General features: G+C 46.8%; 2 non-coding genes and 1 pseudogene across 2 annotated transcripts; 2 read left to right on the top strand and 1 right to left on the bottom strand.

Annotated features, from left to right (window-relative positions):
- The first annotated feature begins 1,145 nt into the window (after positions 1–1,145).
- On the top strand, positions 1,146–1,219 carry TRNAR-UCU (transfer RNA arginine (anticodon UCU)). The gene has a single exon. It is a non-coding gene; the product is annotated as a tRNA-Arg (tRNA).
- Positions 1,220–4,116: 2,897 nt separating this feature from the next.
- Positions 4,117–5,938, bottom strand: LOC147849675 (18S ribosomal RNA; annotated as a pseudogene).
- A 12,889-nt stretch (positions 5,939–18,827) lies between these two features.
- TRNAR-UCU (transfer RNA arginine (anticodon UCU)) lies at positions 18,828–18,901 on the top strand. Its single transcript has one exon. It is a non-coding gene; the product is annotated as a tRNA-Arg (tRNA).
- Positions 18,902–24,076: the final 5,175 nt, after the last annotated feature.

Raw genomic sequence — 24,076 nt, forward strand, 5'->3', positions numbered from 1 at the left:
GATAGAATGTCGGTTTAGTTTCCGCAGGCCATGCCGGTCGGATCGCCGTTCCGGCGGACCAAACCTGCCGTGGCTTTGCCTTTCCCTTTGCCTTTGAATCGAGTCTCGAAAGCAGCTATGAAACCGTGGGGGGCGACCCCTGCAGGACCTGTGCTGTAGGCCACCCCTAAAGCAGATAGAACCAGAATCGGATCGTGAAAGACTGATGGAACGAGTGACATGACCGAATGATTGTTTAGCTAGTGATAGATTTTACGGGTCTTAAACGTTGTATGCTTTCTTTTTGGGGTGTTGGAGTATTGAACTTTTATTTCCTCATCACCTAGCCCGGGATTTAGTGAAATTCTCCCTACACCTTGACTAAACGATCATTTCGAATGGACGACGCAGGAGAGGAGTCGCATCCTTTCTCCTTCCGTATCCGCTCTTGAAAATCACCGGCCCGCCCCTTCCACCCATCATAGTGCCCCCTCGTCCGTTACTTTACCTCAGTGCTCTCCTGCCCGCGTAACATTATGAAAGGGTTGAGAACAGCAACGGCGACGGTATAGCAAGAGAAAGCTAGAGAGAAAGGGCTATGGGAATGTGAAGGACTCCCTTCGTTGAAAAAGAAAGTGTCGATTGTCTATTCTTTAGGCACTCGCGGGAGACTAATCTCTCCTAGAGAACACGTGTGGGAAGTATTCGTTTCTAATAATCCCAAAGTCTTTAAGGTTTTGACCATTTTGTGTAACCATTAGGATGCTCCGAAAACACTGGAGTACAGGAAGGAAACACTGGTGTCAAAGCATTCTTTGGGAACCACATCCTGTTCTTCCTAGATGGATGATTTGCCCCGTTTGATGCCGTCGTGTGAAAGTTGTTTTCATGATTTAGGAATTCAACTGATTTTAGGTAATCCATCTTTATGTGGCACGACATGAAAGGTGCTATGAAAAACACGTAACCGACCGAATTACGTGAAATGGATAAATCAATCTGGTTAGGGCATTCTTTAGAACTTACTTCAGGAAGAATCATCCAGGGCTGCGGTTGCGGTTTCTTCTTTCTTGTATTCATAACTTTTTTCTATTGCTTTTTCGGCGAAAAGGCAAGCAAGTTTTACCTGACTTAACTGAAAAGCCTAGAAGTGTTTGTAATGCACAGCATCCTTAGCTCAGTCGGATAGAGCAACAACCTTCTAAGTTGAAGGTCACAGGTTCAAGTCCTGTAGGATGCGGAAAGTGCACATTAGATTATATACCTACGGAATGCTTTGCCCTTGTTCAGGGCGGGCTAGCGGGTTCTTCCTTTCAACCGAACCTGCATCATGCTTCGGTCACTTTTCGCTATATTGGTATATGGGATTACTTGCCCCTTTTCACTTCTTTTTAAACAGCCATGATTATAAAGAACCAATCTCAGATTTTTATGAAACCCTGCCTGAACTGAACTTTATCATGGCTTGCAGTCCACTTGAATAATTTGCTACTGTTCTATCAGTTTTCAAACGGATACATAGATTTTGAACATCGAAGAAAGAAAGCATATTATGCGCCGCTCTACCGTATGAAATGGAAAAAGGAAAGAAAGAGTATTATTCCAAAAAGGAAAAGAAAGTCATTTTTTAAAGATTACCGAATACAAGCGCACATTCGGGCTATTAGGGACCCCCAACTCCATATTATTAAAGATATTTATACGGATTTAGACGCGGAAGGGCTATTATTGATTTGGAAAAAACACTTTTATTCTTGAAGATTGCTTGTAATGCGATTGGATCTATCATTCGTAAGGAGGGCCATTTATTGTTGGTGAATATTGATCTTTTGTACGATGACACAATGAAAAAAATGGCGAGAAGGACCAATTAAAGTCATATCAATTCCAAATGGATTGGTGGTTTCTTAATCAATTGGGAACATATGAAACATGAAGAACGCTTTAAGTATTCATCCACGTGGCGGCATTCTAGTCTACGTTTTTTAAAGATGTAAAGATATTTCGAAGGACTGATAACATGCTAAATTTCAGATAGTTTAGTTATACCGAATGCACGTAAAGATTTCATAGCTATATTTGAAGCTAATTGATCATGAATATTTATTGCATTCCTGGTGGATTCTACTCTCCTAGAGGGATTACATAGGTTAGTTATTTATCTCATTCTGGTAAATAATGATTCCGTGTGGTTCACAAATCCATTTTGCTAATTGGTCACGAAAATAGTCATTCATTCGAAAAAGGCTTGAGAACCCAGCAGAAAAGCCAGTAAAATAAGGAAAATTCAAAAAAGAAAAAAGAATACCCACTAGAAAGGATGCTAGTTGCTGTCTCTCACCTCTTCAGAGCGGCACCAGAAATCAAGCAAGAACCAGTATTATTCGTCACCTTACTATGCGTCCCTTTGCCATTCTTTGCGATGGCGAAAGCGGCTCCAGATGAGAAAAAGAGCCCAGCACAGCCCTGGAATTTGGGCTTGATACACTGGGAGGTTATAAACAGTCACACCCGCAGAGAGCGGCTGGGCGGTAAGTTGGAGGGAGTTTTCTGCAACAACTTTAACTTTCGCAGCTAACAGAAATCTCCTCTGTCCTAGAAGATGACGTTAGATCAAACCTATGCTCTCAGGCGCTTCTAACGTCCTACAAAACCGAAATCAAGTCAACAACGCCGCAAGCAATTAGTGACCTCAGTTCAGCTAGCAGGAAATATGATACTGGGATAGGGTAGCAGGCACTATCGCGAGGCGCTCCCCTATCCCAATGGGACTACAGGAAAGTCCGCAATGCAATATTGTGGAGAATGAATTAACCCCATTAAGGCAACCACGAAAGCATACCGCTTACGGTTTGATGAGTCTGATCTCGAGCGAGAATGAATTATCATTTTGTTCTGAGAATTCATCTGTTGGCTCAGCTCCTGGGGATGTAGAGGGCTAAAAGTAACAACAACTTGGTTATGGAAAATTGTCTTCAATTAAGTCATTTTTTATCCTATACGTCGGGGCGGGGTCCGCCCCCTCCCACGCCAATTGAACCAGTTAAAGGGAAGACAAGATCGACCCTCAACCATGCTGCTTTTACGGCATGCTCTTCCTTTCTTCCTGTGCTTGTTCTCTTCAGTCTAAGCTACGTAACTCCTCCCTTCAGTCCAAACCTTCGTCCCAATTCGTAAGCCTTCGCTTGACCGCAGTCCCTCGGTAGAAATGGGTTTGGTTTTCCCATAGCCATGATCTGTAGCCATCCTTTGTCCTATTTGTCAGTTGCGGATAACGGGAGTCGAACCCATATCCTCTGCTTGGAAGGCAGATAATCTACCGTTAATCTATATCCGCCTAAGTTTCGTTTCCGAAAGGAGGGGTATTATGAAGAAAGAGATCATTCCTATAATACAAATCGGCCGAAGCGCGGGGCCTTCTATGCGCGCGCAAAGACTTTGCCCCGCTCAAGCACCTAGTAGAATGCGAGTGATGGATCATTTGTGTTCAATTCGTTTCATATACGATAATTCATGGAACGCTATCGATGAAAATTTTCTGTTCGTATCTCTCCAATTCAAGAGCAATCAAGCCAAACTGCAGAGCCACCATTCGACCCTGCCTCTACAGGTACAAAGAAGGATGTAGCGGGAAGGGAAAAGGGCCTAGAAAGAAAGTCTTATGTCCTTGCAGCAAGCAAGTCGCAGCAATGCAATGAAGGCCTTCGCTTTGTCGTCGTCTTTCGATCTATACGTTTTTCGAACTCCAATGCTTGCTTGCTTGCTTGCTTGCTTGCTTGCTGCTTTAGGCTTTAGCGAGGTTCATGAAATCTCGAAGAAAGCAGCAAGCAGCTGGGGTCTTTGAATAGTTAACGTCTCACAGGTCATGAGGCGGCTCGAAAGTCAAAGAATGTATATGATACTAACCGTACATTTTCCCTTCCCGCGCTGGTAGCTCAACTGTTAACCGCTTCATCCGCGATTGGTCTACGGTTTCAATCCCTTCATGCGCTTCATGAAGAAGCGCTTCCTCCTCGCGCATAGCGCTTCATCCGGCCGGGCCGGGCCGGGCCGGGCCGGGCCGGCATTTACCCAACTTGGAATTAACTTCATCAAGTCAGTACAGTTAACGAAAGGACGCTGGCGCTTCCCTTTGAGATTCCCTCCAGCCACAGGTTCCCCTACGACTACCATGTTACGACTTCACCCCAGTCACTGACCCAACCGTGATATGCGCCAAGAAGACCACCAATACCAAAATGGGCCACACTCAACGTAGGCATGGAACACTTTAGTAATGGGTGATCTCTGGTCGATGCTTCGGGCGAAACCAATTCCCAGGGTGTGACGGGCGGTGTGTACGGGGCCCGAGTACATATTCACCGCGGCATGCTGATCCGCGATTACTAGCGATTCCAACTTCATGTTCTCGAGTTGCAGAGAACAATCCGAACTGAGGCAATCTTTCTGGATTCGCTCCGCCTTACGGCCCTGCTTCCTATTGTAATTGCCATTGTAGCACGTGTGTAGCCCAGCCCATAAGGGCCATGCGGACTTGACGTCATCCTCACCTTCCTCCATAGTAGAACTACGGGCAGTCTCTTGTGAGTGCAACATCGGCACAGAGGGAGTGTCATCAATCCTGGCTAACCGCTGACTGAACACAGATTCATGGGCAGGTACCGATGAAGCGGCTCACTTACCACCGGCTCGCTCGTCGGAACCTCAAGTTCGTCGGAAGCCAGCCCATGTTCTATGTTCCTGCTTGCCGAGGGTGAATGATGACATTGATCCTCTGGGAGCAGCATATCTTAGCAACACAAAACGAGGGTTTCGCTCGTTATAGGAGTTAACCAAAAACGTCTCACGACACGAGCTGACGACAGCCATGCAGCACCTGTATGAATTTTCGTTTCATCCCGTTAAGGACAAGCACACCGGTTCATATGTCAAGTGTTCATACGTCAAGTGTTCATATGTCAAGGGCTGGTAAGGTTTTGCGCGTTGTATCGAATTAAACCACATGCTCCACCGCTTGTGCAGGCCCCCGTCAATTCCTTTGAGTTTCAGTCTTGCGACCGTACTCCCCAGGCGGAGTGTTTAACGCGTTAGCTGGGCCCCCGATCCGCGGACCAAGGACGAACACTCATCGTTTACGGCATGGACTACCAGGGTATCTAATCCTGTTTGCTCCCCAAGCTTTCGCACCTCAGCGTCAGTAGAGACCCAGAAAGCTGCCTTCGCTACTTCGGCGTTCCTTCGTATATCTCCGGATTTTATCCCTACACACGAAATTCCACTCCCCTCTGTCCCACTCGAGTAAATTGGTTTTGAAAGCATTCCGCCAGTTGAGCTGGCGCCTTTGACTTTCAACCTGATTCACTGCCTACGTGCCCTTTACGCCCAGTCATTCCGAATAACACTTGCCCCCCCCGTCTTACCGCGGCTGCTGGCACGGAGTTAGCCGGGGCTTCTTCTTCGAGTCTTGTCATAATCGCGTACTCGACGAAAGAGCTTTACAAGCGGCATTGCCCTTCCTCGCGTTAGCGACGTTTTTCACTCACTCACGCGATATTGCTGGATCGGGCTTTCGCCCATTGTCCGATATTCCCCACTGCTGCCTCCCTACGGAGTCTGGGCCGTGTCTCAGTCCCAGTGTGGCTGATCGTCCGAAAAGATCAGCTAAGCATCTGCGGCTTGGTCAGCCTTTACCCAACCAACTACCTAATACTACGCAGGCTCATCAAACAGCGCTTTTTAGCTTTATCGAAAAGCAGCAAGCAAGCAAGCAAGCAAGCAAGCAAGCAGCAAAGCTGCTTTCGTTTCTTTGGGATTCGGCCCAAACTGTTTGGCAGATTCCCACGCGTTACGCACCCGTTCGCCACTTTGTCTTCAACTGTTCTATAGACGAAAACAACGTTCGACTTGCATGTGTTAAGCATATCGCTAGCGTTCATTCTGAGCCAGGATCAAACTCGGTTTTTTGGTCAATTTCTGCCATACGAGGCAGGTTGATGAATTCATGTGCAATATTTGAATTTTGGTGTGACTCTTGGTTGGAGAAGGCCACACCACAGTTGGTCTCTTCTCCATAAGCCGGACCGCCAACGTCAAGGCGAGATCACATTGGTCCAGTCCCCGCATAGCCAGTGGAAGGGTGAGGTGCATCCACTCAGATAGCATGGGGAGGTCGAATGACTGCGGCCACGTCAATCCGCTTCTTTTCTTTTCTTGTTGGGCCGCTAGCAATTGTCTAGCTTCTGCTACCAACTCCCCCATCGGGCCGTCTGACTTTACCGTAGCCGATAAGTAGCGTTAATCGTCTTCATCGCGCTGATGAAGCAGCGGGTTCATCCACCACCTTGGTTCTTCCCCGCAAGCAACTTCCGCCGTATTATCCATAGCTGTTCATCAAGAAGGCCTAGAGTTAGTTTTCCGATAAGATTCAAGCTACAATTTCAAACAGCACCTTTTCTTCATGAAGCGCAAGAAAACTGCACTGCGGAAGAAGAAGAAGCGGTAAAAAGTGTAATATAAATGGCTACCAAAGTTCTTCTTTTGAACTTTCAAGAAGGCCTGAATATTCATGGATTATTATACGATAATCTTTAATGCGGCTCAGATTGCGGAAAGAATTGAATGCTGGAATTTCGAAATTCCGTTGGTAAAATTCAGAAGGATCATGCAAGAAGGCAATATCATCTTCTGGCCATAATCTGCGAATCCAGCAAAGCAAAGCAAAGCAGCACTTTTCTTTTCACTTTAAACCGAGCCGGCGGCAATCTTGATGAATCACTGGCAAGAAGATGCTTTGCACTTTTCTTTCCACTTTAAAGCAGCAATCTTTTCACTCGGAAATGGCAAAAGAGCTTGGAAGAAGAATAGGCTAGGGACGGAGTCGAACCGTCATTCCAGGATTTGCAGTCCAATACATTGCCATTATGTTACCCAGCCAGCAGAACGTTTTTCCCGCTTAAATGAAGAGAGGCGGGACTCTCATTTAAGGGGGGTGACCTTAGGCCACCCTTTGAAATAATCTAAAGCCTTACAATCAATTTCTGCGATGCCATAAAATGTGAACCAACGACAACGATTTTGGGCAAAATAAGAATTAGTGATTGAAAAAGACCCGCAGCTTGCTTGTGAAGCCGACCAGCGTACTGCCAACACGACTTGTTTATGCCTATTAAAGAACCTTTTAATGCTAATTCACAGAAAACTATACGAAGCATACAAAATAACTAATATACGAAACGGAAGCGACCGATGGAAATACGTCAGTTTCTTACTCATGTAAATAAACTATTTCTTAACAACGGCGACGACTTTTCCGGAGTCTTATTTCGGTTTTGGTCGGCCAATCAGGTTAGGAGTTCCCTGCCTGACCGCCAATTCAGAACCGCTCGTGACAGTTTCCCGTCATACGGCTCCCCGCATCCCATCAGGTGAGGGTTCCGGAATACGAGCTCCCCTGCCCTCTTTTGATCGTGACGATGCCCATGCAGCCAGCAACTGCCGCAAATTGGCAGCTCATGCCTCCCGGACGACGACGTAGATGCGATCCATCTGTGATGTCCACAGGCGGCCGGCCGGCGGAAAGAACACCTACGCCGTGGTTGGAGTTCTACTTCCTTGTCGTCGCTTTAGCCCTATCGGCTAGCTAGGGCCATTGCTCAGTTTGTTTCCTCACGCGCTTGCTTGCTTGCTTGCTTGCTTGCTTGCTTGATAACTCCTAGACTCAAGTGAAAAACCGACCATCAGCGTATCTGATGAGAGAGGATTGAAACCTCGTATCTTCCCCATTTTCCCGCGTCTCGTGACTAATTCAAAAATTTCCTTGCATCAGCGTCGATTACGTACTCTGGCTTTCTTGTTGATAGATATGTGGATCACTCTGGTGGCGTCATGGCGGCGAGATCGACCCGAGCGAAAGTAGCTATTGGGTTCGAATCCCGCTTCTTTTCTTCCGCGGTTCGCCTTTAGGCCATGAGGGCGATCCGATCCCCAGTAGCAGGAGTCCTGAAAGGTCATGGAACTGGCCATACTTCCACTTTCACTCTCACTTTCGCTTTTGCTTCTACTTTCAGAGGTATGTATATTCAGCAAATCGGATCAGATTGTCTATCCATGACAGAGCGAGTGCTACTCGTAGTTCAGGGGCAAGGTATTTTACGTTGCTTACTTTCCTTTTGGCCAATCTGCGCTCTTTATCTTCGAATGTTGAAGCATATTGGCTGCTCCCTTTCCCTTAAAATTAGATGCGGGGACACTTTGGCACGTCCCGATAATTAATTACTACCGGGCCCTCGCTTATTGTCCCATCCTATCCCTGTTCACCGTACGGTTGGCTCTTCTGAGTGCGACCTCAGAGGTGTGCGGGGTTCTCCAGTTCCGGGATTCCATATTTCAAAGAACCAGGCCGTAAGGCTTCCGCTCTACGCCGGAGGCGCGCTCGAAGAACGGGAAAGGACAGACAACCCCTTTCCCTCGGCCTCTGTCCCATATTTTGGACGCAGGAAGCAATCCTGCTTTCCTGTTTCGACGCTTCAAACGCTAGGATTGCGGTTGCCTGCTGTCCGGTTCAACTTAGGCTTAGCCTTCGGGGATGCAGTACCGCCACTCAGCACTCACCTAGACAATACCCAAAGTGTTTCATTCCCACCCTGTCTCCCAACGAAAACAAAGAAGGGGCAGATATCGTCACGCGCGCCCTTGCTTGAGATTCAAAGTTCCCCACTTTCGCCGGGTTCTGAATCCCTTTCATGCCCAGCTTCATGCCTTTGGATGCCATTCTCCCAGCACGTGGGCACGCTGTTACCCTGTTCCCGAGGGAGAAGGACTTTCACCTTCATGGAAACTCAGTTCACTAACTCCGCCATCCGAGCGCGAATGAATGCAAAATGAGTGCACAGACGCGACTCAACGTCTTAACCTGTGAACAGGTCACGCTACCCGACCAGAAAGATTTCTATCTTAACGAATGGCTTTATAGGGCATTCATTTTAATTCATATTTAGCCGCAGGCTTTCACGGTTTCTAATCTCATATATTCTTATTAGACACCCATATAACCTTCTCTAATGACGTATGACTAAACCTCGACACATAACTTAACCTTTTTTTATGACCCTTCCATCTGCCTTTCTCATATCTCCAAAGTTTCGTATGTTTCGGATATGGCGCTTGAAGTAAGTCCCTTTTTGAATGAAAAAAAACTCATATTAGTGGCGTTGGCTTCTGTAAATCCCCTGCGTGCGATGTGCTCTAAAGGCACAGAGAATCGTACACTTAAGCGGCTTAGGCGGTTGAGAGATACCTTCCCTTCCCAACTGCTGGCTGGGGTAGAATCCTATTACTAAAAGGCGGGCGCATGAACCCTCTTTCAACCTTCTCAGGAACCATATTCTTATGGTTACTGCATCAGGACCTACCTAAAGGTGAATCAAACCCTGAATTGAATACACGGGTCTCTTCATGAATAGTTGTGCAATGGATTCGAGAATCCGGGGAAATTTCCTCCGAAGCATACCCATCCAATCCGATAGCCGTTAATGTCCTAAGTGTGGGGAATTGAGACTCGGCGACCGAAGCAACTTATCCGACCATCCAATCATGACCGGCTGTTGCCTGATGGTCTAACGGCTCGAAAACGGGTGGGTCCTTAGACACTCGCTAGACCGGGACTAAACGTCGGTCGGAAAAATCTGATCCAAATTAATTGCGAAACCAGAACTAGAAGAAGTTTCTAGATACAGAACACGATTAAATACAACCTTACCAACATTTGATATGATCTCAACTTGATACCTGTTAAGTTGAATCTGCCTATGGTTGTTAAGCCTGTGCCTTGGCATGTAGAGACGGAAAAAGAGACCAAGAATGGTAAGACCTTAGTTACAGCGGCGGTGGTTACTTAACTGATTCCGTTGATGTGTATTATCGTTACCGTTTATTAAGCAGTAAGAACCCGCCCGGCCCGGCCCGGCCCGGCCCGGCCCGCCGTAAATAGACGAAACACTTCCCGCATGCACCCCGGCTAACAAATAAGTACTAGTTTAAAGTAATGAACTAGTGAAAAGCACTACAGGCATTCATGCCATCTTATTGAGAATAAATATTATGGTTGGCATCCAGTTGAAAAATTAGAGCAACCAAGCTTTAGGCGAGCAACCCTTGCCTTATTCTCTATCGGAGCGGTTCTTCCCCCTCGTCCGCCTAAAAAAACACGAAACCAAACACAACAAAATGATGGAACACGCACGAAAAACAACAAAAAGCGCGTCCCGCAATCAGATTCACCAAAACAGAAGCGAGAAATGAGCACAGAACAACCCAGCGTCCCGCAAGCAATCAGAGACTGTACAGGAAGCTGGCAAAAACAATAACGAAGATGATGATGAGTCTAAATGCATGCCGCGAAGAGCCAGCCCGAGAGCGCACGCACCGGGAACACTACAGCGGATAAAAAGAAAAGCAAAGAGTATCGGTTGGACGCTGCGATGGTTGATGAAACACAACAAAAAAAAGATGGTGAGACTAAGGAGGAGATCGACCCGATACAGGATGCACATTTGAAAAGCAGCAAAGAGGATTGTTCGAAGTCTGATGATGAAAGCAGCAGGCAGCATTGTCAGTGATGAAGATTATGAAGACGATTGCGAGAATGGGGGTAAAGATGTGTGGGGTAAACTGCTGGATGCGGGTGCTTTTCTGGACGAATCAGTATCTAAGGTTGATGATGATGAGAAGCCTTTAAGTCAAAGGATTGATAAGGAGTTATCAAAAGAAGCCCGCCGGCACCTGTAAAAAGGCGGAAGAAGCCGGCCGAAGAAAAGAAAAGAAAAGAAGCGGTTTTCATCATCCGGATGAACCGGCCGGGCCGGCCGGCGGATTAGAAGGCGGCTTTAAAGCATTGCTTTATAGAATAGATAATGCTATGAGGCTGAACCTTCATGGATGCAAGTTTTACGCTTATCAGCAGCATTATGGCAGTATATTTACTGATTTTACTACGGCAGGCAGTTGGCAAATTTGTTTTACTGAAAGAAAGGTCGGGACTGTACTACTTTTTGTAATGAGAGAGTGAAAGAGAGGTTGGGACCGCACTACTGCCTGCCTGCCTGCCTGCCTGCCTGCCTGCGCGTGAAAGACTCATGGTAGGCTCTAGTCAATGGGATTCCCTGCCCACCAAGAGGAGACGGAACTGAAGCACCTAATAAGGCAGGCTCGCTTCGCTCGTCTCAACTATTTCACTCGCAAACCAATACCTTAAGCCAAACATACATCTCATTCTGTCGAATCAATTCTGGATCAATTGGCAATGGTTTTATTCTTAATGAGGGGAACTATTTGAGGAATAGGCTTTCCTGCCTGGGCGCCCACTTCCTTCGCGAAGCGAAGCGTTCCTGCGGGCAGTTCTTCTCCTTACACTGTAATTACGACCATTGAACAAACTTGGTTGACACACGTGGTCTATGCGCTGCTAATGTTGCAGCTTCTCAAACATTTAACAAACTCACACCATCCGTTTCGGATAAGATCTATCCCGTCACCACACGAGCCATCCAACCTGAAGGGTTTCCCTTTCCCTTTCCCATTCTCACTTCTGTGGGCTTACGGGTAATGGGAATATCTGCGAAGATTCTTACCCATATTCGACCATTTCTCTAGAAATGTCTGCTTGTAGCGCGACGCGCTGCTTCAATGGTTTAATATAGAATACGACCCGCTGAACAGCTTTTAATGCCATATTTTCCGAAACTAAGTCATGTACCGTCCGTTCTGCAACCTTTACATTTGCCCTTTTAACATTTCCAAAACTTTGTACGTTTTAGATATAGCATCCGAATTGAGTCCCTTCTTGTTCTTTGAAACATGTTTGGAATACAGAATCCACACCTTGACGCCCGGGATCCCATAACGAGTGAATATTTCTGCTCTTGCGTAATCAATATAATCAGAAGATACATGTAAGGATATTGAACCATATTTCATACATTCAGTTTGAGCTATTTCTGCACCATTCGATCAACCTGGACGACAAATACAGATTCCCTTCACACATTCGCAGTTTTCAATCTATTAGAATATGGATGTACAAATTTATACAAATGATTTCTTTTTTTCTGGTCCCCAAGGTATCTCCTAAGCTATTGGAAAAGCACTTTAATGGAAAAAATCAGCTCTTACTGGCTTAATCGGGATATTAGTGCTTGTTTCACTAGATGAAAAAAGTTACATTTCAGGCCACCAAGGTTTAATCTTCTTCCGGCAACGATGACTGCATACTTTCTTAGTTCCTCTGAATCAGGCGTTCACTATGTGCGAGCGTCAGCGGGCATCTCCTCCTGAAGAAGAGTGACTATTGCACGGATCCTTCTCTCTGGGTTTCGTACATTCACGTCAGGCATCCTTATTATAGTGGTACCGACAGCACAGATTTCTTGCTTTCTCACGTAAGGCATTCCCTATATACAGACACAGTTTCCTCTCTGCAAACCTACCCCGAGCATTCCTCATTTTCTCAGAGCGTCGGGCGGCATCCCTACTATAGGAAAAGGATAACAGAGAGGGAGAGAGAAGCAAAAGATTGTCATCAGTTATGTTAACCGTAGTGGGGTCAGAATGAATTTAGTTCTTCATACGAAGAAAGTGTTGCACGACCAGAGGCATAATAGGTGCGGTTGCCAAGGGGCGGCGAGAGTTTTCGGAGGCCTTCTCGCCGCGGTTTTCCCCTAGTAATCCTCCCTCTTCTCTCCTTTTTCATATCGCCCTGCGGTCCGTGAGATAGAGTCGAGAGTCCACTTGCGCCTAGTAAGAGGGTTCATGCGGGCTCCGCATGAATGAACCGCTTCATCGGCTTGACGAGGGCAAAGCACAGGAAAGGCAGATGGGCATTTCCTATGTCCCATCCCCCTCTCGTAACTAGTGCAGGCTACACAAGTGCTCTCCGAACCGGGCTGGATAGTCACCCATCACACGGCTCTCTAACTTGACGGGTGAAAGGCCGAGTGGGAACCCCGGAAATTACCCCTTTCCCCTTCGGCTCTCAGAGCGTGACAAGTGCATAGGCTCCTTCCCGTTTTCTACTTGGCATTCACCAAGTGCCGGTTCCGCCTTAGGAGGGTAGGCAGGTGGTATGGGCCCTCTGACTTCTTTCCGGGGCTTTCCTCCCATAAGATCTCGCCGTTGTTTCCTACATGGCTTGTCCAATTGTTGATCGAACGCCCTGTGTTGGGATGTCATTTAGTGTTTTGTCCCCAGTAACATGGGTAACCTGCTCTATCCTTTCCTTTCCCTTCTGTGCAATGGGTGGGTCGAGGGAAGATCATTCGGCCCAATTAATCAAAACCCTCAGTAGGCATAGAGCGAGGCAGCGTGCGTTCGCGCTCCCCATTCGCCGAAATTAAGTGCCAATGGTTAGCTGTCGCCGGGTAGCCAGCCCCGAACTTCGATTCGCCAAGCTTTGCCCTCATCTTAATACCGAAAGCAGGCTCGCTCTATGCTGTTGAGTTACCCGTAGACTTTTTGGTTCAAAATACGGGCGGGCCTTCGTTCGTTCCGCCAACAAACAAGTTCTTCGAACTTTAACCTCCTTGCCGCACATGCTTTGGTCCTCGCGTTCGTTACCGAGCAAGAGTAAGTGCAACGCCTTTGTACAGTACATAATTGAGCGCACGCAATTTTTCATGCAGGAACTAGACCGGCCGCCCTCTCGATTAGCGTCATCAACAATATCATCAACCAAAAAATAATAGTAAGCATCATTGAACTAGAAAGAAGAATACATGAATGAATGTCCTTTTAGGGAAATGATGAATGATACACCTACCAAGGCGAAGGTCAACTTTGCGATTTCTTCCTCTAGTTTTCCTCTTTCTTCCCCCAATTTTATCTTTCCCTCCTTTAGTTTTCTTTTTCTTTTCCTCGGACAAAATCCTGGGAAAAATTGAACGGAAAAAATATCTAAAATCTACATCCTAATACAACAATTTTCCATAACAGTAAATGGAGTCAAGAGTTACTCTGTCTGGCTGTGGGAAAAGCAGCCGAAAGAAGCCAGCCGTGTGAAGGGCTGGCTTCCATTCACCAGCCAGCGCGGACTAAATCAAGTGCTCTTCGAACCGTGCAAGATGGTTGCCCATCACACAGCTCTTCAACCCAAGTTGCCTATATCGTGCGTTGCGTGGTGGATCCCAAGTCTTTCAAGCAAGAAGCGCTTGATCCTCTGCAAGCAAGCAAGCAAGCAAGCAAGCAAGCAAGCTCCCCACGCTGTGCACTTGCTTCTCTCCGCCGATCAAGCAGCGATGCTGCTCGAACCGCTTCTTCCGCATGATGAAAACCGCTTCTTCGGCCGTTAGGTTCCGACACTCTGCCGGCCGCATGAACCGCCGCGCCGGCCGGAATGCCTTTCGAAAACAGCAAGCAGCTTTTTATCTAAAATGCCCACGTGCGCTCTCCCAGTCAAACGTGGGTCGGAAGCTTGAAAAGAAAAAAACGCGTCTTCAGTCAAAGCCTTCGGCCTTGGCTCACTGAATCTCCTAGAGTTTGAAGTGATTCCAGGTGCCTGCTAATGACCGCGACAGCTTCGATCAGGCAGCTTGGGCTATCCACTTGAAGTCTTCCACGTCGTCGGTCGTTTTCCCTTGTTTCAATGATGACTTAATCTCTGGCCGAAGGGCGGGCGGGCTTCCCGGCCGGCGCGGCGGCACAAGGTCGATCGGTGTTAAAACGGTTCGTAGCTGTTCAGTCTCATCTAAGAGTTGACCCGATATCTCTGTACTGCTTGAGTGTGCAATGCTGAACCCGTTCTTTCTTGCTTGTGGGCGCGTTGATTTAGGCTCCTCCCCTTCCACTGCATAGCTGCGCTTCCTTATCATCCGCTTCTTTTCTTTTCTTTTCTTTTCTTAGGCGCGTTTTTTGGCGGGTACTATGAGCCTTCTGCCCCACGCGTCCGCCCGCAGGTTAGATGCGTGGTTCACCGGTTCCACCGAATACTCTCACTTGTTGAAGCACAGTGCGCTTTAGGCCCAAGCCGCAGGGCTTCCCGAAGGGCTCGGGCCCTCTTTGTCCGGGTACATGCGCCAGCGATCAGCGCATGTACAGAGAAGGCGTGGTGTTGCCTTTCCCCCTGAAAAGCTAGGCTTGGTATCCCTTCCGCCGCACCTCGCGTTCATGGTATCTACATTCAACTGTGCTTTAGAGACACGGTCAAAGTACGCCCAAGGATTGGTTAGGCTCAGCTCCTGTCACGACATGCTCTGGTCTCCTCCCTTCGTTCCCTGAGGCTGTGGTCCCCTAGCGTTAGAATAAGTTGTGTCCGTCTTGTTGCGGACATCTGCAATGCCCTGACCGACATGCGGCAGGCAATTCATTCAGTGACTTCGCGGTCGCCCTCACTAAACCGACTTGAATCTGAATGGTAGTTCGGATTAAGTCTGACTGAAATCAGATTTACCTTTCATGCCGTATCCTATTACCGTACCTTCTATCTCGGCTTGATCTTAGTTGTTCTCGAGGCCTTTCATATAGAAGCAAACTCTCCAAATTTATGACCAACCTTTTCTTTTGTAACCTTCAAACGAATAAAAGATCGCCCATTATGAATTTATGCATAGCAACCATCAAATTTAGGCGAAATGAAAAGTCTACATGACCAAATTCTCCCTCTGATCTTTTTCGTCCTTCTCGACAAGCAAGCATCAACAAAAGGGCCTTTCCATACAGATCATGCCATAAACTAATTTCTGCGTTTCCTCACTATTGCTCAAAATCCACATTTGGTGGGCTTTCCCCAAAGTAACACCAAAAGTCTACCTCCTTTCGTGCGTCCTTCGCCTCCTCCGTAAGAATAATCAACCAGATTCATAACAACACCTCAAACAATGGGGCGTCTGCCTAACCACCGGCTTTGCCCTGCTTTGCCAAGCTTACGTATGCCATGGTCGAGATTAGACACTATACCGATAGTAGCTCAGCATCAGAAATCTATAGGTTTGTGAACACCTAAGAGTGACCGCGCAATACATTATGTATTCTCTTTCTCAATTGTTTTAGCCTTGACCCCTGCAGCTCAAGCTGACCCTGCGCCTTAACCTGGCTTCCATTCGGTATTATGTACCCATGCGCCCCTAGCTATATGGGCTGATGGTATGCGATTTCCCACCATTTAAAAATACGGATCAAGTACATATTTTTTATCGCTATAAGGGTCGGCGTAGTCTCCTCCAGGGCGTAGCCAGGAACCACTCTAACGGCTTCCCCACGGGACCTTCTCTTCTAACCACTTTCAGCCTTCATTCACTGTGTTGAACGAGGCTGAAGGTTTAGACCAATCATAATTCATCGCCATCCTGCCTGCTTCCAATTAATAACTAGCTAATATATGGGTGTTAGCCTAAGCCGCACCATTACTGCTGGGGCTTGGCTCCCGAACCGTGCATGAGCTATAGGCCTCACACGGCTCTTCCTAAGAACTTAAATCCTCACTGGCTCTGCAATCCCTGATCAGAGAGCCTAAGCATTCAGTCGAGGCCTTGGGTTCTTCCGGGAATAATACGCTAGAATTCCCGCCCGTTCTGCCCACATCTCCAGCCATTCGTGGCTAAGGTCTTAAGTCTTCGAGTCAGCCTATTCTTTTTGAAGAATCCTGCTGCACTCACGGGCATACAGCCTGGCGGGCCTTCCGTTTCCGGAGCTTCATGGGCGTTGCCCCGTTCCTCAATCAGATGTTTGGATGTGAGCTATACTCCGCGGGAAGCTCCACGAGCGTATGGCCTTGCCAATTGACCCCTTTTCTCGTATGACTGGGAACGCTGCTCAGTGACAACCTCTCGATCGTCGCCGCCTTGGCCTCTCTTGCTTGCTTGCTTGCTTGCTTGCTTGCTTGCTTGCCACCACGATAACAGGCCCTCGGTGTGGTCAGCACCGTCGATTTTCGGGCCACGAAGCTTACACTCATTCACATTGGTTCATCCTGCTACGGCTCGGGCCTTTCGCTCTTGCAACTTCGAAGGTGGCCATTCTTTTATCAAGGCCTGGAAGTCAGCCGTGCATCTCAGCCACTGGCGGGACTGGATACCCGCATCTGATCAAAGTTCTCGTTGCCTGTGAGAGCAACATGGGTCGCTTCGCGAAAGACATTGCTTAGGACCAACGGGTCGCACGAAAGGTGTACGATCTACTTTGCACGCCTTATCTCTCGGCCTTTCATCTGCCTCCAGCCGTCCCTCAAAGCTATGCTTAGGTTCGAGAATTCTCTTTTCTTCTTCGTTTTACCGAAAACTCTCCAGCGCTTTACGTTTGATTCTCCGCGCCCAGAGAACGCTATGCGTTCTCCATCTTCGCGGCGCCCTCACTTTAGAAAGCGCTTTGCACTTTTCAGAACGTGGCACTCCTTCAATCCATCATACTGAAGCAATCCGGAAGGAACAATTTGGGTCATATTCGATCCTTTCCACAATGCCCAAAGACGAAGCGCTTCATTTCCAATCAATTCTTCACTACAATCACTTCGATCCACCTCCTCAGTAAAAAACCGTGATACGCCCTGATGGATTCCTCCCGGCGGACCTCTTGTTACTACTGGTCAACTTTCTCAGTGCTTTTTCTCTCCAGTAACCTCTCATGGATTCTTTGGTTTCTTCCCTTCACTCAAAGCATCCGTGACATCAAAGAAAGGTGGTACCATGGCAGGCATGGGGTGTACCCAGTGTCAACGTTATCAATCATATATACGATGATTGATCGCTTCGCGCATAGAATATACCATATAGCTGATGTTACCCATGAGTGAACAGTGGGCTGGCGTGGTTAAGTGGGCCTTCGGCCCGTGGTTGGTTTTTCCCCTTCCTTTTAATCAACTGTATATATAGGTGCTGTGATCCCGAAAGCTAGGCACATTGCATTATGTTTGTATATGTGGCCACTATTCCATACGATCCAAAGTGTTGCCTGCTCAAAGCAGCAGCTTGTTAGCATAAACCAAATAAGAGCTCATTTCAACAGCAGCAGAATTCTGCACAGCCAAACAGATAATGCGATCCTGTCCTGTTGCATGCATAACAATACAGCATGGTGGAAAGGGTAGCTATCATCCTCTCTCCCCCCGGAAGCCGAGCGGGGGAAGCGCTATGTGCCGATGAACCAACCGGTTCATCAAACAGGTTCTTCATGCATGCATGAAGGCCTTCATGATGATGAAAACCGCTTCTTTTCTTTTCTTCGGCCGGCTTCTTCCGCCTTTTTGTCCGCGGAAGCAGCGCATGGTGCTTCTCCGCCGGGCCGGGCCGGGCCGGGCCGGCCGTTATGCTTTCGATTTGATCTCACTATGTCCGGATTTGCTTGTGCAAACTATAAGCGGTGTAATTCCGCTGTATTTTTCTTCTGACCTGACTTCCTGACTAGAGTTTGACAATCAACTCTAAACCAGTTTAATAATGAAATGGAATTTTCAATTAAACTCCGAGTGGGTGGTGGAATTTCAACCGAAGCGACTTTTCGCACAATTTATGTGTTTCCGTTTCTATGACCGGCAATTATTTATGTATTCCCATTTCAGATTGTTCTCTAGACTTTTTATCAATATAAAGTAATCACAGCACTGTATACGAGATTCATTTTCTAGGCAACCCAATCTAGCATGTGTTATGCGGATGCCCTGTTGGTGGTTTCTCGAGAGATTTAATCATAATGCATACCTTGGCAGTCGTTCCGAAGTAAAGGGTGGTTTTCTCTTTTTGTTGATTATGCCACTATCATTAGTTTCTTCTTTCTTGTATTCATAACTTTTTTCTATTGCTTTTTCGGCGAAAAGGCAAGCAAGTTTTACCTGACTTAACTGAAAAGCCTAGAAGTGTTTGTAATGCACAGCATCCTTAGCTCAGTCGGATAGAGCAACAACCTTCTAAGTTGAAGGTCACAGGTTCAAGTCCTGTAGGATGCGGAAAGTGCACATTAGATTATATACCTACGGAATGCTTTGCCCTTGTTCAGGGCGGGCTAGCGGGTTCTTCCTTTCAACCGAACCTGCATCATGCTTCGGTCACTTTTCGCTATATTGGTATATGGGATTACTTGCCCCTTTTCACTTCTTTTTAAACAGCCATGATTATAAAGAACCAATCTCACTACGATTTTTATGAAACGAAGAAAGACTTTTTCTTACGGATCTGGTCAAATATTTGACATTTTCCATGATTTCCTCTCTTTCAGGTATTCAGGGAATTCTCTCAAATAGAAGGAATATTACTATTATGCCGACGCTAATTGAGTTAATGTTATTGGCTGTCAATTTGAACTCTCCGGTATTTTCTGTCTATTCGGATGATATGATGGGTTAATCACTCACTTTACTAGTGTTAACGGTGGCAGTTGCGGAATTCGCAATTGGGCTGGCCATTCCGGTGGTAACTTCTCGAATTCGCGGGACCATTGCCGTGGAATTTCCTAATCGCATGAAAGGTCGAGCACCATTAAACTCATTGCACTTCGTTTTTCCTTCTTGAATACGAAGTATACTTTGGCATTAAGGGAGGAGATACGATTCGAATCTCTCTTTTGAAAGCGGATTTACTGAAATCAAACGCTTTTTTCATTCGGCCACTTCCCGCTTCGACTTTCCGAGCCAAGATTAGGGTTTATTTTGATATATGAACCCGGGCATATACGGGCTTTATGAGGTTTTTTCATAAAACGAAATACTCCCGATAGAAAAGTAGGGTCCCATTCACCTTATTCGCTTGCACCACCGGCTTGCTAGAGGCTCTACCGTTTCCGAAGTAATAACTTTTAATATATTAAGAAGAACAAAATAGAATCACCATGGCTAATACTTACTCTTTTACAGTCTGTCAGACTTTAAACGGCTTCTTTTCTTTTCTTTTCTTTTCTTTCGGGCCTCGCCCAAGAAAGAAAGCCGGATCAAGCCAGTTATAGGCTATAAACGTAACAATTGTTATTTGGATTTTCTTATTTACACGCCTGAAGTATCAGGCAACTGTTTGAGGTCCCACGCAGCAGCAGCACGGTCTCGCTGATTTGTTTAGTCGAACGAAAAGGTGTCGCAAAAGAGTTTGATGAGGTCCAATGGCCTCGTATATTTTGCTTATTCAACACTCACTGGAAGATCCTGCTACGCTACCGAGGCTGTGGGCATTGCTAATTCTTTGCCTCTTTGGAGTTCCCCTTCTTGCTTGCTTGCTTGCTTGCTTGCTTGCTTGCTTGCTTGCGCGGGCGGAAGAATGGGCACATGTCATTACAGCAGCGGAAGTGAAACCGGAGACCTGGCGGGAGATTACACCCATTACTGCAAACACTACTAACGAAAAGGTTGGGCAAGAAGACTCAACGATGAAGCGGCACAAAATAACGTAACGAGGGCTACGAGCAGTACAACAGCTACAGGCTGTATACATTCTAACCATCCATAGTGTTGGAAGCAAAAACGACGACTATCTCAATTATTGGGGGGAAAGGGGGTATATTTTATTTTGCAAAAAGGGGATCACGGCTTAGCCCAACTCACTGCTGGATCTTATAGTAGACCGCTTCTTCAGCCACAATGAATGCATAAATGATGCTGCAAACCAAACCACTGCTAGCCAATATCTTACGACATCCAGGCCGCAGGTCGATTGGGGGTAAACTTCTGTAGGTCATATCGTTGATTTCTCTAGCGGAAACGATGGCATCATTTTGAGGCTATTTCAATTCGTATTAGTAGCCTTTTGATCAATTATTGGACTTTTCTTTTTCCGTAGTCGTCGCAACGACCGACAGCGGCGAATGACGGGCGGGAGTATTCTCACCAACAGCCAAGGGAAAGCCATGGCACTTCAAGCGCTCTTTCGCTATTGACCCTTGCCGCCAGACAAAACTGTAACTACAATAAGAAGTATTTCCGAAAAGCAAGCAGCTTTGGCCTATCAGGATCCCGGCCCTTATCTTCCGCATCTTCGGCCGTTGCACCGGCCGGGAAAGTATCCGGAATGTAGGATGATCCGCCTTGTCAGTGGCCGTTCCGCTTACGGTTATTAGCTTTGGCTAATAACTTACTAAGAGATCATCAACCTGCCTCCCTCGTATGGCAGGGATTGACTAAAGAACTGGGCTTGATCTTGGCCCGGAATGAACGCTAGCAATATGCCTAACACATGCAGCAAGTTGGACGTCGTTTCTGTTCTAATTCTATGGAACAGTTGAAGACGAAGTAGCGAACGAGAAAGCTAATACGGAATGGATTGTCCTTCTATTTGTAGTAGTTTGTTTCGGTATTCTGGTATCTTTCCTTTGTTCTTCATTATGCGTAAAAGTTCAAGTTCTCTTCGCTGCAGGATCTGCTCGTCTTTTGCGGATGCGGACCACTTTTCTCTGCCGGTCAAGCACCAAGCTTATCATTGGGGAGGACCCGATGATGGTACGCGGCTGAACGCCAAAGTGATTTGCGTAACCAGAACTGACAGCTAAGGGCAAGGTTACAAGCGGCGAAAAATAGGAATCAGGCATGTTCCATTCGGTGGTTCCGGTTGCTTAAGACTGGTTTCCCTGATAGCTGAAAGTTCTCCAAAAGTATGAAAAGCTGGAGGGCTTTATACCATCCATTCGAATGTGGTTGAATTCTATTCACCAGCCCGAGGACTTAGAGCACACTTGTTCCCACTGCTCGAAGTTTTGAAAACTACTACAAAAGAACGAGGGATCCCCGGTACGAGAACATAAGGGCCGAAACTACTTGAGGCATTCCGTCCGACGTAAGCATCTGGATAATCAGGGATGCAACATGGCATGCCCGAAGGACCTGGGAGATGCGTGAGAGAGAGAGTCAGATTCGCTCCAAGGAAAGTAATCCAAAGATAAATTTAACCCGAAGTCTCTAGGTATTAAAGACCAGGCATTTTACCTATCCGGTAGTAGAACCCTACGAATAAAGCAGAAACAGCTCCCGTAAGAAATGCATGATAGGAATATGCAGCCACGTGATAAGTATCATATAGAGCAACGTCTATCCCGAAATTAGCCGAGACTATACCAGTAAGTCCTCCTATAGTAAACGGAAAAGTAGACCCTACTGCAAATGACATGAGTGTTTTGTATTATATTGAGCCTCCCCACATGATGGCAATCCGACTAGGAACCTTGATTCCAATAAGCACGACAATAATCATGATGGCCGCCGTGAAGTAGGCACGTGTATCCACGTCTGAGCCTACAGTAGACGTATAATAAGCCCGAGCAGTAAATCCAGGAACTCCAATACTGATCATGGCATACACCGTGCCTGAATAACCGAAGACAGGTTTTCTGGGGAGAGTGGAGACGATATAACTAATGATACCAAGTCCTGACGGAATAAAAGTATGAACCTCTAGATAACCGGGGAGCCGAGAAGGATGCTAGTATAAGATAGGGTCCCCTCCTCCAGCAGGGTCAGAAGAGATGATATTAGAGTTTCAATCGGTTGATGACATGGTAATTGCACCCGCCGGTACGAGAGGAGGTGGTAAAGGTAGGAATGCTGTCACTGAAACGAACCGAACGGATAGGGATAATCTATGCATGGTCATTCCGGGTCCGCGCGTGTTAAGGATAATGGTTATAAAATTAATGAAACCTAAAATAAAGAAAACACCTGATAGGTAGAGACTAGAAGTGGCTAAATCAACAGCTCCTCCGGAATGACTGGTTATACTACTCAGAGGGGGATAGCACATATGTTAAATAGCCTCAGGTTGTGTTTGCCTAATGCTATACGCCATATGTCTCTGTATGGATCGGACTGTACCTTTATCTATCATCCTGTCATGAAGCCTTTCCTTTAGAGAATCCCTCAGGTCTACTCGAACTTTTCCCGATTATTCTTATGGCGGATGGCCCTTGACCGGAGCTTCAGCTCTAGTGATTTTATACGAATCGCTTTAGAAGAGCTAACTTGTACCAAGCACTGTCCCACTGTAGACAGTCTTGAATCAATAAGGGCGCGCAAGAAAGAAAAGAAAAGAAGCGGCTTCAGCATGAAGGGCGGGCGGCTGAGTAAGAATATGTGGCCTTCGTCCCATAGCCCCTGATAAAGGCCAATTCGGCCAACCGCTTCTTCTTCTTCGGTTCGGGAAGCGCCTTGTTTTCTGCCCTTCCTGTATGAGGTCTCTCTGCCTCTATAAAGCCGGTAAGCCGATCAAGGTCAGCGGCCATACCTCCGAGATTGACACAAGTCTCTAGAAGAGTAGCACCCCTTGAATCTTTACGGATGTAGCACTTGTGCCCTATTGAGAGCTGCTGCTTTGGATCTTTTAATACCTGATGGGCTGGCTTTACGAACTCCCTCGCAATAGAAATGCTTACTAATCAAGTATGGATATTGACCAAATATAAGAAAAAGCTAGCATCTTTCGATCTGATACACTCCCATGATCTTATGCGCCGCATTGACAGACCTTACATTAAGCATCTTCCTGACGTAGTAAAGGATCTGTAGATTGTATTTGCCTTGGGCAAGCAATAGGGAGACTCAGGTTGTACTCGCGTCTTAGAGCACGATGCTGCCTGCTGAAGCAGCTCACACCCACAAGCTATCCGCAGAGTGATAGATATTCCGCATTGAGTCTCTGATGGGAGGGAAGATTCGCCCTCCCAGGCAGGTTGTCCCCTTGTGGGAAAGGTTTTTGCATATAGCAGTTTGGATTTTGTTGAAGGCCTGCGGCCCGGCTTAGCCTTTTTTTCTGTAGCGAGGACGTTCCTGCATCGAGCGGAATTACTGTTCCCTATGTCTCCACAGGGCACGGCCTTTTTAACCGTCCACCCAGTGCCACTACCCACCTCTACTGAGGCTAAACTTGATGAAAGCAACAGCAAAGATGACGACAACCGAAATAGAATATTATTTAATCATAGAAATGCCGTGTCAGGTGCACCTGTAAGAATCAGAACGAACCGGTTACCGAATCCACCTGTCATCGCCAGCGTAACCGGAAGGGATGTCGTTAAAGAAGCGTAAGCGATTATTAACACATTATAAGGTTAATGATTTCCACCAGGAATTTAATGGCCGGGTTATGCTGATTCCATACAGATTAGTACTAAGAGGCGTGTGCCCATTACTCCAGCCGTGACACCAAAGATTGAG

This window comes from Azolla caroliniana, unplaced genomic scaffold (assembly GCF_043228905.1).
Source record: "Azolla caroliniana isolate FFs.n. ecotype wild unplaced genomic scaffold, voAzoCaro1.0.p SCAF_27, whole genome shotgun sequence".
Taxonomy (NCBI): domain Eukaryota; kingdom Viridiplantae; phylum Streptophyta; class Polypodiopsida; order Salviniales; family Salviniaceae; genus Azolla; species Azolla caroliniana.